Raw genomic sequence first — 12,987 nt, 5'->3', positions numbered from 1 at the left:
AAACTTAGCAAGAAGCAGCTTATGCCTGGGAATTCGAGGTCAATCCAAGGAAGGGAGGAGAGCGGCAACTCCGAAGAATCGAAACTTAAGAGCATAGCAGGCTGCCCCGTGAAGGTCTGGATAAGGAGGCCCAGGCAGCTGGAAAGGCCGAAGGGAGAATCAAATACGCAAATAAGAAGGAAAATGAAGCAGATTCACGGTGTACTAACACGTGACCAGCCAGGTGCGGATAGGTACCAACGTCTGATGTCACCCAAAACCAGAGGATGCCATAAACTTTTCCTGATAAGAAGCTACAGTTTCGAGGCCATCTTCTGCCAACTAATTGACGCATAGTGCAAGGCCCTGAAGACCCTCATGCATGGAAACAAGGCACAATCACCATACACGAATTGATACGCCAGACAAAAGCTTCAATTCCCAATATCTAGGGTTTATTGCAAAGCAAATAGTCTCAGTCAGCCGAGTGGATCTCACGTCTCGCACCGTGTGTCACCCAGACCTCGTGAGACGTAAGAGAGCGAGCATTCTACAATCATGTCATATATACAAAAAGACAATCACATAATCTGTTTGTGAGACATCAAAACCGCCCACAATGTATTTTCTTGAGCAATGGTACGGTGATTGACAAATATGATGAATATGACACGTTCTGAGATGTTTCTTTGTTAATCTATATCACTCGATTTAGCAGCAGTTGCAATTTGCAAGATGCAGACAGGGTTCTTTGTTACAGAGTACATAACGCACTAGTCTTGTGAGCAAATTGTGTTCGTAGGAGAGACACATTCCAAGGCATGCTATCTTCTAGTTTCTATTTGTGAACTAGGGGTCAGTCTGATCTAAGAGGGCCCCAAAAGGGGTGCCATAAGGAGAGTATAATTCATGCCTTTAACAGCCTGTTTCTACAGTTTCAGCGAGACCAGCTGGCACCTGGCTTGGTGATTAAATGCCTCTCCGCTCGTTCTCAAGGACTTGTGAGGGAGGAAAACAATGTATTTCTGTGCTGCTTTGGCATTCCTGTCTGGGCTGCTCTCAAAATATAACTAGTGGTCTTGCTTTGTGCAAGAGCAAAACGAAGTTAAATACATGGTTTGCAAAGCATTTCAACAGAAAGCAAGAGAAAGCAAATGGTGGATCATGTGGGAACAAAATGGACTCTCTATGGTTATGCTGACGATTCTGTATTTGGCGATGCTGGGCATATGATGCGATTGGCTTTCGGCCAACATAATATAACATCTATGCTAGGTTAGGGAATTTTCTAGACTCACAATAGCCCTAAAGTACTGATTGATGGAAGGGAGGCAGGGTGAATCTTGGGACATACTGCATCTGGGCGATCATTCTACATGCTGCTAATTAAAGTGGAGATTTATGCCTAGGGGTGTAACTGATCCAATCACAATGGACCAAATAATCTAGGGTCCTATAGCTATTAGAACCAATGAGACGTTGTACTTTTAGTGACGTCTGGCACGAGTAATGTAGAGGAATGGGCATAGACGCCTACCCGATAAGAGTTATCCAATCCTCACACTCTGTTACCATGTACAGATATAGCACCTATATTAAAGTTACCTTTTCCAAGCAATAAAATTGCATGACAAACTTTTGAGTGTAACACATCAATGATGATGAGTTTTGGGTATAAAAGTTACTGTTTGCATGAAGATTGGGAAGTTGAAGCGAGACGGGCGATCGCATCACTGTTGATTTCCATGTTTCCCTGTTTTTTTTTACTTGTCATTAAACGGACTTCCTTTTGCCAAACCATTGAGTTGTCCTTATTGATTGGTGTTGGAGTAAGAGAATCCTACACTCCATCCACCTCAAGGTGCAGCTATCACGTCCTAAAGTACTTGAGGGTGAGCTCTGATCCTATGGGCCCATCAGAGGTCACTCCACCCTCTTGTACACTTGGTAGCAGAGGATGGTTTTGACCATCAATTATTGATTATTGATTAAAATAAGACACCTGTTGACCGTCGACACAAAGTAACTCTAGGTCTTCGGCAATATCACGAGTCCTTCGCCATTCGGCTGAGTAGACTGTGAAACTTCCCGTGGACAATGATAGTTTAAATTGATCCAAAACTACATTGGGCCTGAAGGGACCCATTTTAAAAACATAACCCTTACATTCCTACGGGCAGCGGAACAGGCGAAAGACTGAAGGAGGCGGTAACAGAGGTGGTGATCCCGAGGGTCCACAGAGGAACGATGCAAGCGGTGAGTGAAATAAAAATTTAATGCTTTGGCAAATGTCATAGGCATTAGAACAAGTAAGGGAAAAGGTAACGGAGGGAGGTTGTGAAAACAAAATAGTCAGAAGTAGAGATGACTGTATATATATATATATATATATATATATATATATATATATATAAGGGGATCATGACTTGAGAATAATTGAATAAATAGTGGTTACCGGGGTAGACACCCGAGAAGAGAGAGAATACCGGGGTAGACACCTGAGAAGAGAGAGGATACCATGGCGGACACCTGAGAAAGAGAGAGGATACGCCTTATTCCTGCGCTTTAATATAGCAGTCAGAAGAAACGTGAACTTAGAGCCCCACATAATAGGGGACGACTAGGCTACCACCACGTTTAAAGACGTTGTGAATGGAGTTTGTTTAAATTCCATGGCGGGGTACAAATTAGAGGCAGAGGTATGTGTCCAGCTGGTGTCTGTCTAGTCTGTCATGTGTCTGTTGTACGTGTTCTGTTGTGTGTCACGTGTAAGGAATTTTGTTGTTTGTTGTTTAGAACTGATTAGGATTTTACACGAGTATAAAGTCAAGATGGAATTGCACACGAATTGATGTTTTGAGTAAATTGGTGATATAAATGTTTTGGCAGGAAAATTGGATTGGAGCTTGCAGTGTTTGGTGCACGCTCATATTGTTGACAGTGTTAAAGTTGCATGAGAGCATTGAAAAGTGTTGTATACGAGGAAAATAGAACAGATTTAAGCATGGAAGAAATTACACCATTAGCACACTTATGTAAGCAACTACCGAAACATGCACCCAAGCTTAAGAAATATAGCACCGAGTGGGTTAAGGGTGGCGCCCACAAGAAGTTCATGTCATGGCCACAAAATGGGTCCTTATCTAAAGCCGTCTTACAGCATACGACGACTTACTTGCATGCCACATATACAGGCAAGAAGCCAGAAAAACGCATTGCTGTTCTAGAACTTTGAAAAATGTTCGAACAGTCTCAGGAGGAGGAGCCGACGGCAGACTGGATATTAAATGTATGCACAGAGGGGGGTGAGACGCCTACCGCGCCACCTGCCTCGCCTGAAACAGAAACCTAGGGAAGTAAGCATGAGGGAGCTTAAAGCAGCTACAGGGTACAGCAACCCCGCATATGAGTCACCTACATACAGTAGTGATGAAAATCGAGGGAAGGATCAGGTCCAGAATCCTACCTCTGCAGTCCCGAGGGACAAAGAGAGACGCGATGATGAAAGGAAGGATCAGGCACAGACAAGTGCATCTCTCGATAAGGAGAGAGAGGGAAAGAAATGGAAAGGAAGTGAAGACAGAACTGATGAGAAATCAGTTGCAAAAGACGAATGGATGGGAGGACAAATATTATTGAAGCTCGATGGAAAAGGAAGTGATGATGTTAGACCTAACGAGAGGGTAGATGAGGCACGAAGAAAGGGATGTAAGGATAAGAAGGAAAGATAGGCTGAGGCGAGAACAGCTATATCATGAAGAGCAAGAAAAACAGCTTGATCGCAAACAGAGAGCAGCCAATGGCCACGACAGACAGAAACAGCAAAGGTTAGAAGAAGAGCAAAGGGTATGTGAGAAAAGGATAAGGAGACGAAGGGATGAGGAAGTTCGAAGGGCAGATGAACGTAGAAAGGAAAGGAGAAGGGAAGAAGATAAGGTCAGAGAAGAGGCAAGGAAACGCAAAGAATTTGATGATGATATTGAACGTAAGCGTAGACAGAGGGCACGCGATCTCAAATATTTGGAGAGGGAAGTTAAAAAACCCGATCCAGTTGTAGACTGGGAAGACATTGAAGAATTCTTTCCTGCGTACGACTCAGTACCAGGTACGACCAGGGCAAATATTAAAGACGACTTTGACACCAGAAGCATCGGGGAAACTATCGATAAGATGTATGATGAAATGGGGTTAGAGCAAATATCCCAAGGAGAAGGGGAAGACGAGCGCTTGGAAAGCACTCAGCTGTATGACACTGTATGACACTGATGATGTCACCCGAAGAAGTGGGAGCAGGAAATTGTCCCTAGACAGATTAGAAATCAGTAAAAACGATGATGACACAAGGAGTTGCGTGAATTGGGAACGATCAATGTTCAACTCCGGAGAGGAGACGGAGTGCGAAACAAATGAAGAAGGGAGACGCCGTGAAAAGCGGCTCCAAAGGGAAAAAGGGATACCATGGTCAGGCGCTAGCGAGTCCGCACCGGGGACGTCAGAGTCTGCCACACAGTCTGACCGGCATGAAGGAACACCTCATGGTCAGAGGGGGGTGCCATCACCGCCCTATGAAGACAGACTAAGAACATTGCCAGGTATACCGCAATGCAGGAATATTACGCCTGCGATAGACAGGAGAACTATGAGAGACGAGAAAGAGGGCTGCGCATTGCAGTTTCCGCTACTAGAAAAAGGGGGAGCAAGACCACAATATATTCCATGGCCACACATGGATAGAGAAAACCTAAAAATAAGCTTCCAATGCTGACATCGGGAGCCGGGAAGTGGATAAATGCGTTAGAAGAAATGACGGGGAGAGTCACGCTCGCAATAGGGGACATTAAAGGTCTCCTGATCGCCAATACTTGGTGAGAGAGCAGACGTTGTGTGGACACGGGCAGGGTACCCTGGTGCAACCACAATCAACACTGCACACAATGGAGCGCCATTTAACAATTGCAGAGCAGCAGTATGGAAAGTGCTGCAAGTGCTTTACCCAGACACTTACGATATGGGAGCTATAATGACTCGAAAAATGAAGGAGTCAGAAGATCCATTAATTTATATCCAGAATTTCCAAGACGCCTGGATACTCAAAATGCATGAATCTTGGACGAAATCTATACCTGTATTTTATCACATGTTGTGCCAAGGGTTGCCAGAACCAGTGCAGAAACAGCTCAAGAAAGTGGTAGCAGTTGAGACTAAACCTTGGGCTGAAATACAGTTGACTATCGCACATTACTGTAGATTGTTGCAAGAAAAGAATCAAAAAAAGGAGGCAACTCGAAAGGGTGAGGAAGCGAAGCTGGTACAAAGAAATTATCAAAGTATGCTCTTGAAGGAGCCATGCTAACTAACCCAGTTGAACGGAACATGCAACAGGTGGCTAATCCACAGCAGAACAACCAGGGTAACGTAGGACTGTACCCAAGGGGAAGAGGATTTAGAGGAAGGGGGTGACAGAGTATTCAAGGAGGTTTCCAGAGTAATCAAGGAGGTTTCCAATGTAATCAAGGAGGCTTTCAAAATTTGCAAATGGGCAACCCAGATATGTCAATGGACAAATATTCCAACCACCGCCAGTATGTTGGCTGTGTGGAATGACAGGGCATTTGGCGCGCACGTGCAGAAGCCAAAGCGCATGGCAGAACAGCCAAGGAATGGGCGCAGGCACTGCAAATCCACCTGCAATCCCACAACAGGGTGGTGCGCAGAATCACACGGTGCAGCAGCAAGCTCCAGGCGTGCAGCAAGGTGCGCAACAAGGGGTTCAACCACCGAACATGGGAAATTTGCCACAAGGACAATCCCAACAGGCGCCACAACAAACTTTTAAGGCACAAACTCCGGAAGAGGAGGCAACCCTGGGAATGGAGAAAATCCACAAGTGTACGGTGGACCGAACTTATATATAAACTAGGACAGCTCACTGGGAACCCTGATGTGCTCTATCCTATCAGTGATACCAGACCCTAATAGGGAACCTAGGGTGAATGTCATCATAGGGGGTAAAGAATATTCCTTCTTCGTTGACACGGGTACAACATGCTCGTGAATACGTGAAGGCAAGTTTTCCTTGTCTGGCGAGGCCATAGATACTCAGAGTTTTACAGTAGCTCACCGTCGAGTTCCCTTTACAGACGCACTCCCAGTCTCCGTAGGAGAGTGCGAAATTAATGTACCTTTCATGTATTCGCATCAGACCCCAGTAAACATTTTGGGTCGAGACTTAATGACAAAATTGAACATGACAATCTCATTCACGGAGGAGGGCATAGTATACTCCACTCCAGGAATACATTATTCAAACGTGTGCAAAATGATTAGAGCTTATTCAGGACACATAGCCATGAGAGCTATACCGCTGGAGCCTGAAATTTTCGCATATGGCATGCGTGTACTTATGGTGGAATTGCCAGGCCTTGCAGACAGGGTCATGAGAACCCCCGATGAGTTTCTATTCAGACCAAGAATACCTATGCATGAAGAGGAGGGACAAGTATTTCTCTTGATGATACATGCTGCAGCAGTGCGAGGGAAGGTAGCATTGGTCGAAGGCTACGAGGATGAAGGTAGACAATGGTGCGCGATTATCGCCATTGAAGAAGGGTATCGAGTGACAGACGTCACTGATGACGATCTGTTTGAAGAACGACCAGACTCAGAAGAGACAAGCGTGGAAGTGAGTCTCATCTTTTGGGTAAAAATGATCAAAAGAGAAGTGCCTCAGAGAATGATGTTGGCTCTGATACGTCCAGAATACTTTGATGATGACATGGCCCAGGTGCCTGTCTCAGTATGGACTACAGGACCCTACGACGTAGGCCACCTGAAGGGGGTGGAAGAAGTGAAAATTATACTGAAACCAGGAGCAATTTTACCAAGAGCTAGACAATATCCCATCTCCAGAGAGGCAGATGAAGGGATTGTGAAGACAATCTCCGCCATGATGGACCAGGGCATCCTAGTGATGCCAGAGTCACCATGTAATACAGTGATTTATCCTATCAATAAATCAAAGGGAGGATCTTGGAGTTTAATCCAAGATTTAAGAGCATTAAATGATATTGTTGAAGCCGAGTTCCCTCTAGTCCCTAACCCATCTACAATCCTATGTAATATACCCATCGAGGCAAAATATTTCACGGTGATTGACTTGAAAAACGCCTTTTTCTCAATCCCGCTGCACCGTGGCTCTCAAGATCTGACGTCATTTACATTCAGGCAAATGTGTCTGAAAAGCACGAGGTTGCCACAGGGGTACTGTGAGTCCATTTTCATCAGAGTCCTATACATGGACCTAAGCAATATTGCATTAGAAAGTGTTGTCTTGCAGGGTGTCCAGTCAAATGGTCAAAAATAAAAGATCGAATGACAATTTGATCGACAGTCAAATGGTCGGAAAAAAAAGGTCGAATTTTTTTATTTATTTATTTATATATTTTTTTTAGTTTTAGTTGGTTAAAAAATATTTTTAATAAAGAAAACAGGGGTTTGGGGAGGGATAAAAATAAATCGACCATTTTTTTCGACCATTTGACTGTCGATCAAATGGCATTCGATCCTTTGGTTTTCGACCAAATGACTGGTAACCGTCTTGCAGTTGGTGGACGACATCTTAATCTGCAGTACTACAGAGGAGCGATGCAGACGCGATTCTGTTCAGCTATTGACTATACTGGCTGAGAAAGGTTATAAGGTTGACAAGGATAAACTATAATATTGTCAACAGGAGGTGCTATACATAGGCCAGCTGATCTCGCATGAAGGAAAGAAGGTGACCCCAGAAAGGGCTGAAGCCATATTGAACATGGCTAAGCCACACACGATAAAGCAAATGCAGAGCTTTCTAGGCCTGTGCAGCTATGTTATAGCATGGGTTTTCGATTACAGCTCATATACCAAGCCCTTGCTCCAGGCCCTAAAGAAGGCCCAGGTGACAAAGAAAAAGATTGAATGGTCTGAAGCGATGGAAAAAGGGGTTGCAGAACTCAAGAGAGTGATTTGTACGGCTCCAGTTCTTGGGATTCCCACTTATGCAGAAGAATTCTACCTGCTTTCACACACAGATGGCAACATTATGACGGCAGTACTCGCTCAAAAAACCTTGTTGGGGTACAAGCCCCTGGCATATTACAGTGGGAACCTGGACCCAGTAATGAAAGGCCAATTCCCATGTGAACAAAGTTTAGCTGTCGCAGCGTTCGCCATAGAGAAGGCGACAACCATTGTAATGGGATGTTCCATGACGTTATACGTCGAGCACTCATTATTTGCCATTTTAGAGAAACCAAAGGGCACATTGACATCCCAGAGAGCTTCTGCATATGAAGTGATCATATCTAATCCATCGATCAAAACATTTGATGTAAAACAGTGATCCCAGCCACGTTCATAGCTGAGCCAGTCACTGAAGGAGAGCCAATACATGACTGTGAAAGCTATGACGAATTTTATGATGAAATCCCCAGGGTGAAAGAAAATGCCCTGGCGGGAGGGGAGATCATTTTCATTGACGGTTCTTCGAGAATTAATCAAGAAGACGGATAAAGATAAACAGGCATTGCGGTAATGAAACACATAGCAAACAGAGAATTTTGAGTACTTGTCAGTGCACGAATACCATCTCACTATTCAGCACAGGCTGCAGAATTGTTGGCATTGATACTTGCCATTGAGAATCATGCTGACCAGGAAGTAACGGTGTACAGTGACTCCACCTATGTGACATCCACAGTGCATGCAGGATTAGCGCGCTGTAAAAGGAGGGACTACCTCCAAGCAGACGGCACGCCAGTGCAGCACGCAGCCTTATTGGACAGGCTGATCAAGGCACTACAGCTCCCAGTGGGCATAGCAGTCGTGAAATGCGCCGCCCATACCAAAAGGACAGATTTTGTGTCACTCAGCAGATACAGAAGCCAAGCATATGGCATCCAAAAGTGAGACAGTCATGGAAGTGGAAGTGGCGTGCACACATGAGAGAATGATGGTGGCACGAACCACGCCTGAAGCCTACAGCAATCTGGGACAGACACAACTAATAGAGCTTCAAGGGGAGGCACCACAGGATGAGAAGAACCTGTGGAAACGTCAAGGGTGTTCTTTAAACCCCTCTGATGGATTGTAGTGGCAAGACAGCACTGGTAAACCAGTAATGCCTGTAGCCCTAATAAAAATAGCATTGGAACAGCTACACTACCCTATACACATGTCAAAATAAAATCTAGCAGCAACGCTCGCGCAAGACTGGTTTATACCTAATTTAGCAGAGCATGTTGCATTCTTTATGGTGAACTGCATCATATGCCAGCAATTCACAGCTGAGCACACATTAAAAGTAGTGAGAGGAGTCATCCCCCGGCCAAATGGGCCTTTTCAGCATCTGCATGTCTATTATGTCGACATGATTGAAGAATGCAACAGGTACAGATACTTAATTGTAGTGGTGGGTCCATTCTCTAGATGGATAGAAGCAGGTCCATATACACACCCAGACTCTACCTGTGCGGCCAAATTCCTAGTGAGGGATGTGTTGCCTAGATGGGGGGTGTGTGAAGTGATAAGATCAGACAATGGGGCTCATTTTGTAAATACACTCTTTGAACAAATAAGCTTGTTGCTTGGTATAAAGCACAAGTTCTCGTTGGTGTGTCATCCAGAAGGTAATGGTATTTGTGAGAGGCTCACCGGCTTGTTAAAGGAAAGGATAGCCAAGTTGAAGCTTACTCTAAAAAAGAGTGGTTGCACTGCCTTCCATTGGCATTGTATGCTCTTCGGAACCAACCAGGCTCCGACCATCATCCTACGGCGCACGGGATAGTCACACGAAGGAGAATGAATACTCCCCTAACCCCTCGAGACAGAGCTAGATGTGATTCCCAGCAACCCGAGAGGTCCTGGGATCCGAAATGCAAAGATACCTGAACTGCATGACATCCAGCCTTACTGTAATCTCAGACCAGCTGCAGCGATGACGAAAAGGGTGCAGCAAAACACAAAACACAGAGGGGGACACTGCAACAGACCCGGCTCAAGGTCTACGTGTTCCACTCATTTTCCCTGGAGATGCTGTATTGGTGAAGAACCATACGAGGAAAAGTTGGGACGAGCCAAAATTCAATGGTCCTTTCATCGTGGAGGACTGAACTCCATCAGCTGTGAAACTGCAGGGCAGGAGAGCATGGATTTTTCTCAATGACATTAAGCCCTCTAGCTGGACCCCACCGCGAAGAGACGACAGACAACAGGGAAGAACCTCAGCATGTGCAGACAAGATCCATGATGAGGAAGAAGGACACATGAGCAGCAAAGCAAAGACAAAAAAGAACCTTTTGCAAGTTGTGTCTTAAATTGGACATTTTCTCTAAGCAAAAGGGGGATAAGGACATAAACCGGACACTCTGTGCATCTTAGTTGCAGGGTGAAGAAGACAATTGCACATGTAAGCCACTGCACGTTTGTTAACATGAACTGTTGAACCAAGTCACACTGAAGCACTTATTAAGAAAAGATTGTAACAAACGTTGATCAAGGACTTTTATAGTCAGAGCAAAATACAGTATCCTGAATCATCTAGCACCAAGACTTTGTTTGGCGGCACTTATGGTGTCCCTCAGTAGAGACATCACAAAGGACGTGCTTAACTACTTCCATTCAGTATTAGTATCATATCCGTCGCTGGTAGGGCGGGTCACCAGTGTCACAGACTTTATCCAAGATCCTGCCATTAAGAAAGTAATCTGGCAACTACTTACCATCATCGCGGAAGCCTTCATTGTACTGCCCGAAAACAGTGATAAGCACACAAATGCTTCCACCATAGGCGATTCTAGACAAACTCATCAATACGCTTTTCTTTCGCATAATCGAAGAGTGCACATCTATTGTCGGAAGAAACACTGACACGTCGACTTTCATTAGAGATCCAGCGAACACTGAACATTTGAACCAGCTGTGGAACAAACTCAGCTATTTGGTCGCAATTCATGCGTCAGGACAGTGCAAACATTGTTCCCAGCAAGAAAAGAGCCAGTAATCCTGAAACCCAGCAAGGCAGGACAAATGTCCCTGTCATCCGAAGACAGCAGGCTGGCACATAACATCCTTTTTCGCCTAGTCACTGACTTTCCAGAGATGGTGGGGAGACATGTCGAGGTTGACGTCCTCACCTTCATCAGAGATCCTGCTAATGTCGCACAGATGGGAACACTCGTCCATGGTATAATGTTGCAGGTGGAGCTTTCAGAGAGATTATATAAGGAGATTCCTGTGAAACTTTCTGCCGAGGGACAGATTGAGGGAACAGAATCAAGAACCCTAATTGTTGTATTTGCTGACATTTTTTCGCGTTTTCCACACTGACCAGCATCCGGCATGTCCTCAGGACTGAAGCAGATTTCAGGGGGTAGACTGGGAACTCACATATTTGGAACATGCACAGTAAAAGTGACGTACTGAAGTGTTCATCTAATCTATTTTTCCTTAGTTTAGCAAGGGAACTATATCCTGTATCGAGAGACAATCGTCACCCGCAAGAGGGGGGACATTTGTGAAGCACCAGACACTTTATGATACAAACTGTTGAAAACAATATTAAAGTGGAAAGAATAATAACATTGACGTTTAATAAATGATCGATATGGGGGCCCAGAACAGTAACCCGGTCCTCCCACAAGCAGAGGAGCACTCTCGCTTCTCTGGGAGAAAATGCTGCCGCCTCCCGTACCGTACCATCATGTATTTATGCATTGTGTTTATCATTATTTAGCTGTCATTGATGATCAGAACTGCATTTTTCATTGGTGCACAAAGCGGTCCAATTTCAGTGCACCCACCTGATGATGAACACATGAGTCCCACAAAAGCACCCAGACCTTATATATTTATTCCAGTCCCGAGTAAATCTGATGGTAAGGTAAATGAACTGAAAATGAATGTAATTAGCAGTGATACATATACACTTAAGGTAACGAATGAAGAGAAAAGCCGGAGAAAGAGTCAGCATGGAATGATGGAAAACATAGCACTGACAACTACACGCACACACACACTGATTGCACACAAACCAGGGCATGTATCAATGGCCACAGAACCTCAAGCGAAGGCAACAGAGAGAATGAGACTGCCTATCGAACAATCAGTCACAGAAAATAATGAGAGAGACCGAAAAGAATCAAGAGACAGGCCAACGAAAGAAGACTTAACAAAAGCCCTTAAGAAGACAGAAACGGCTGTAGGAGAATTCACTGCAAGGACACAAATGTTAACAGATCATTTATTCCCGTTTATAGCTTGAGCGAAGAAACGGAATGAGGAACTGAAAAATAAAACCGCAGAGACTGTATCGACAAGCACACAAATTCCAAAACAAGGGACAAGTACCAGGCCCACGTTGCAGCCATACACTGGGCCAGTGACAAACTGGTGGCTGATAAAGGCACTTATAGATGGCAGAAAAAGAATGCTAGAAGAGAAGGAGAGAATTGCAAAGCCTCCACCTACCTCATTGATGCAGAAGAAGAAACCTGCTCCGTGGACCAGAATGCCTGAGAGTCCTCAAGTAAGAAAAAGCCATACAGATGCATTTAGTGATGCAGTTATAGCAAACTACAGGAAGACACTAAGAATCAAGAGAAGCCTACATGAAAATAACAGAAAACTGAACGACTACCTGGACAGCACAGCTAGGAAACAACATTAGGTACCAGCATATGAAAGAAGTCGGAAGAAGAAAATCAGAAGGAGAATGCTTTGTTTGTGCACTTCTACCGTACAGCATGGGAAAATCCAAGATCTTTGTGGCAATAGAAATTGATGCCCCGACAGCACACTGTCTGGCACACATAGCAATGTGCAACACCAGAGGCCAGTTTATGGGGAGGGATGCCTCATTGATGTGGGCATTTGAAACGGATTACCCCGATGAAGATGACTACGTCCAGGACATTAAGACGAGAAATAGAGCTCATACTAGGAATCACGTGATCAGGTACGAAAAGCCTGAAG

Source organism: Ambystoma mexicanum, chromosome 3q (assembly GCF_040938575.1).
Source record: "Ambystoma mexicanum isolate Mex_15411 chromosome 3q, UKY_AmexF1_1, whole genome shotgun sequence".
Taxonomy (NCBI): Eukaryota; Metazoa; Chordata; class Amphibia; order Caudata; family Ambystomatidae; genus Ambystoma; species Ambystoma mexicanum.
This window is presented reverse-complemented; position numbering follows the sequence as displayed.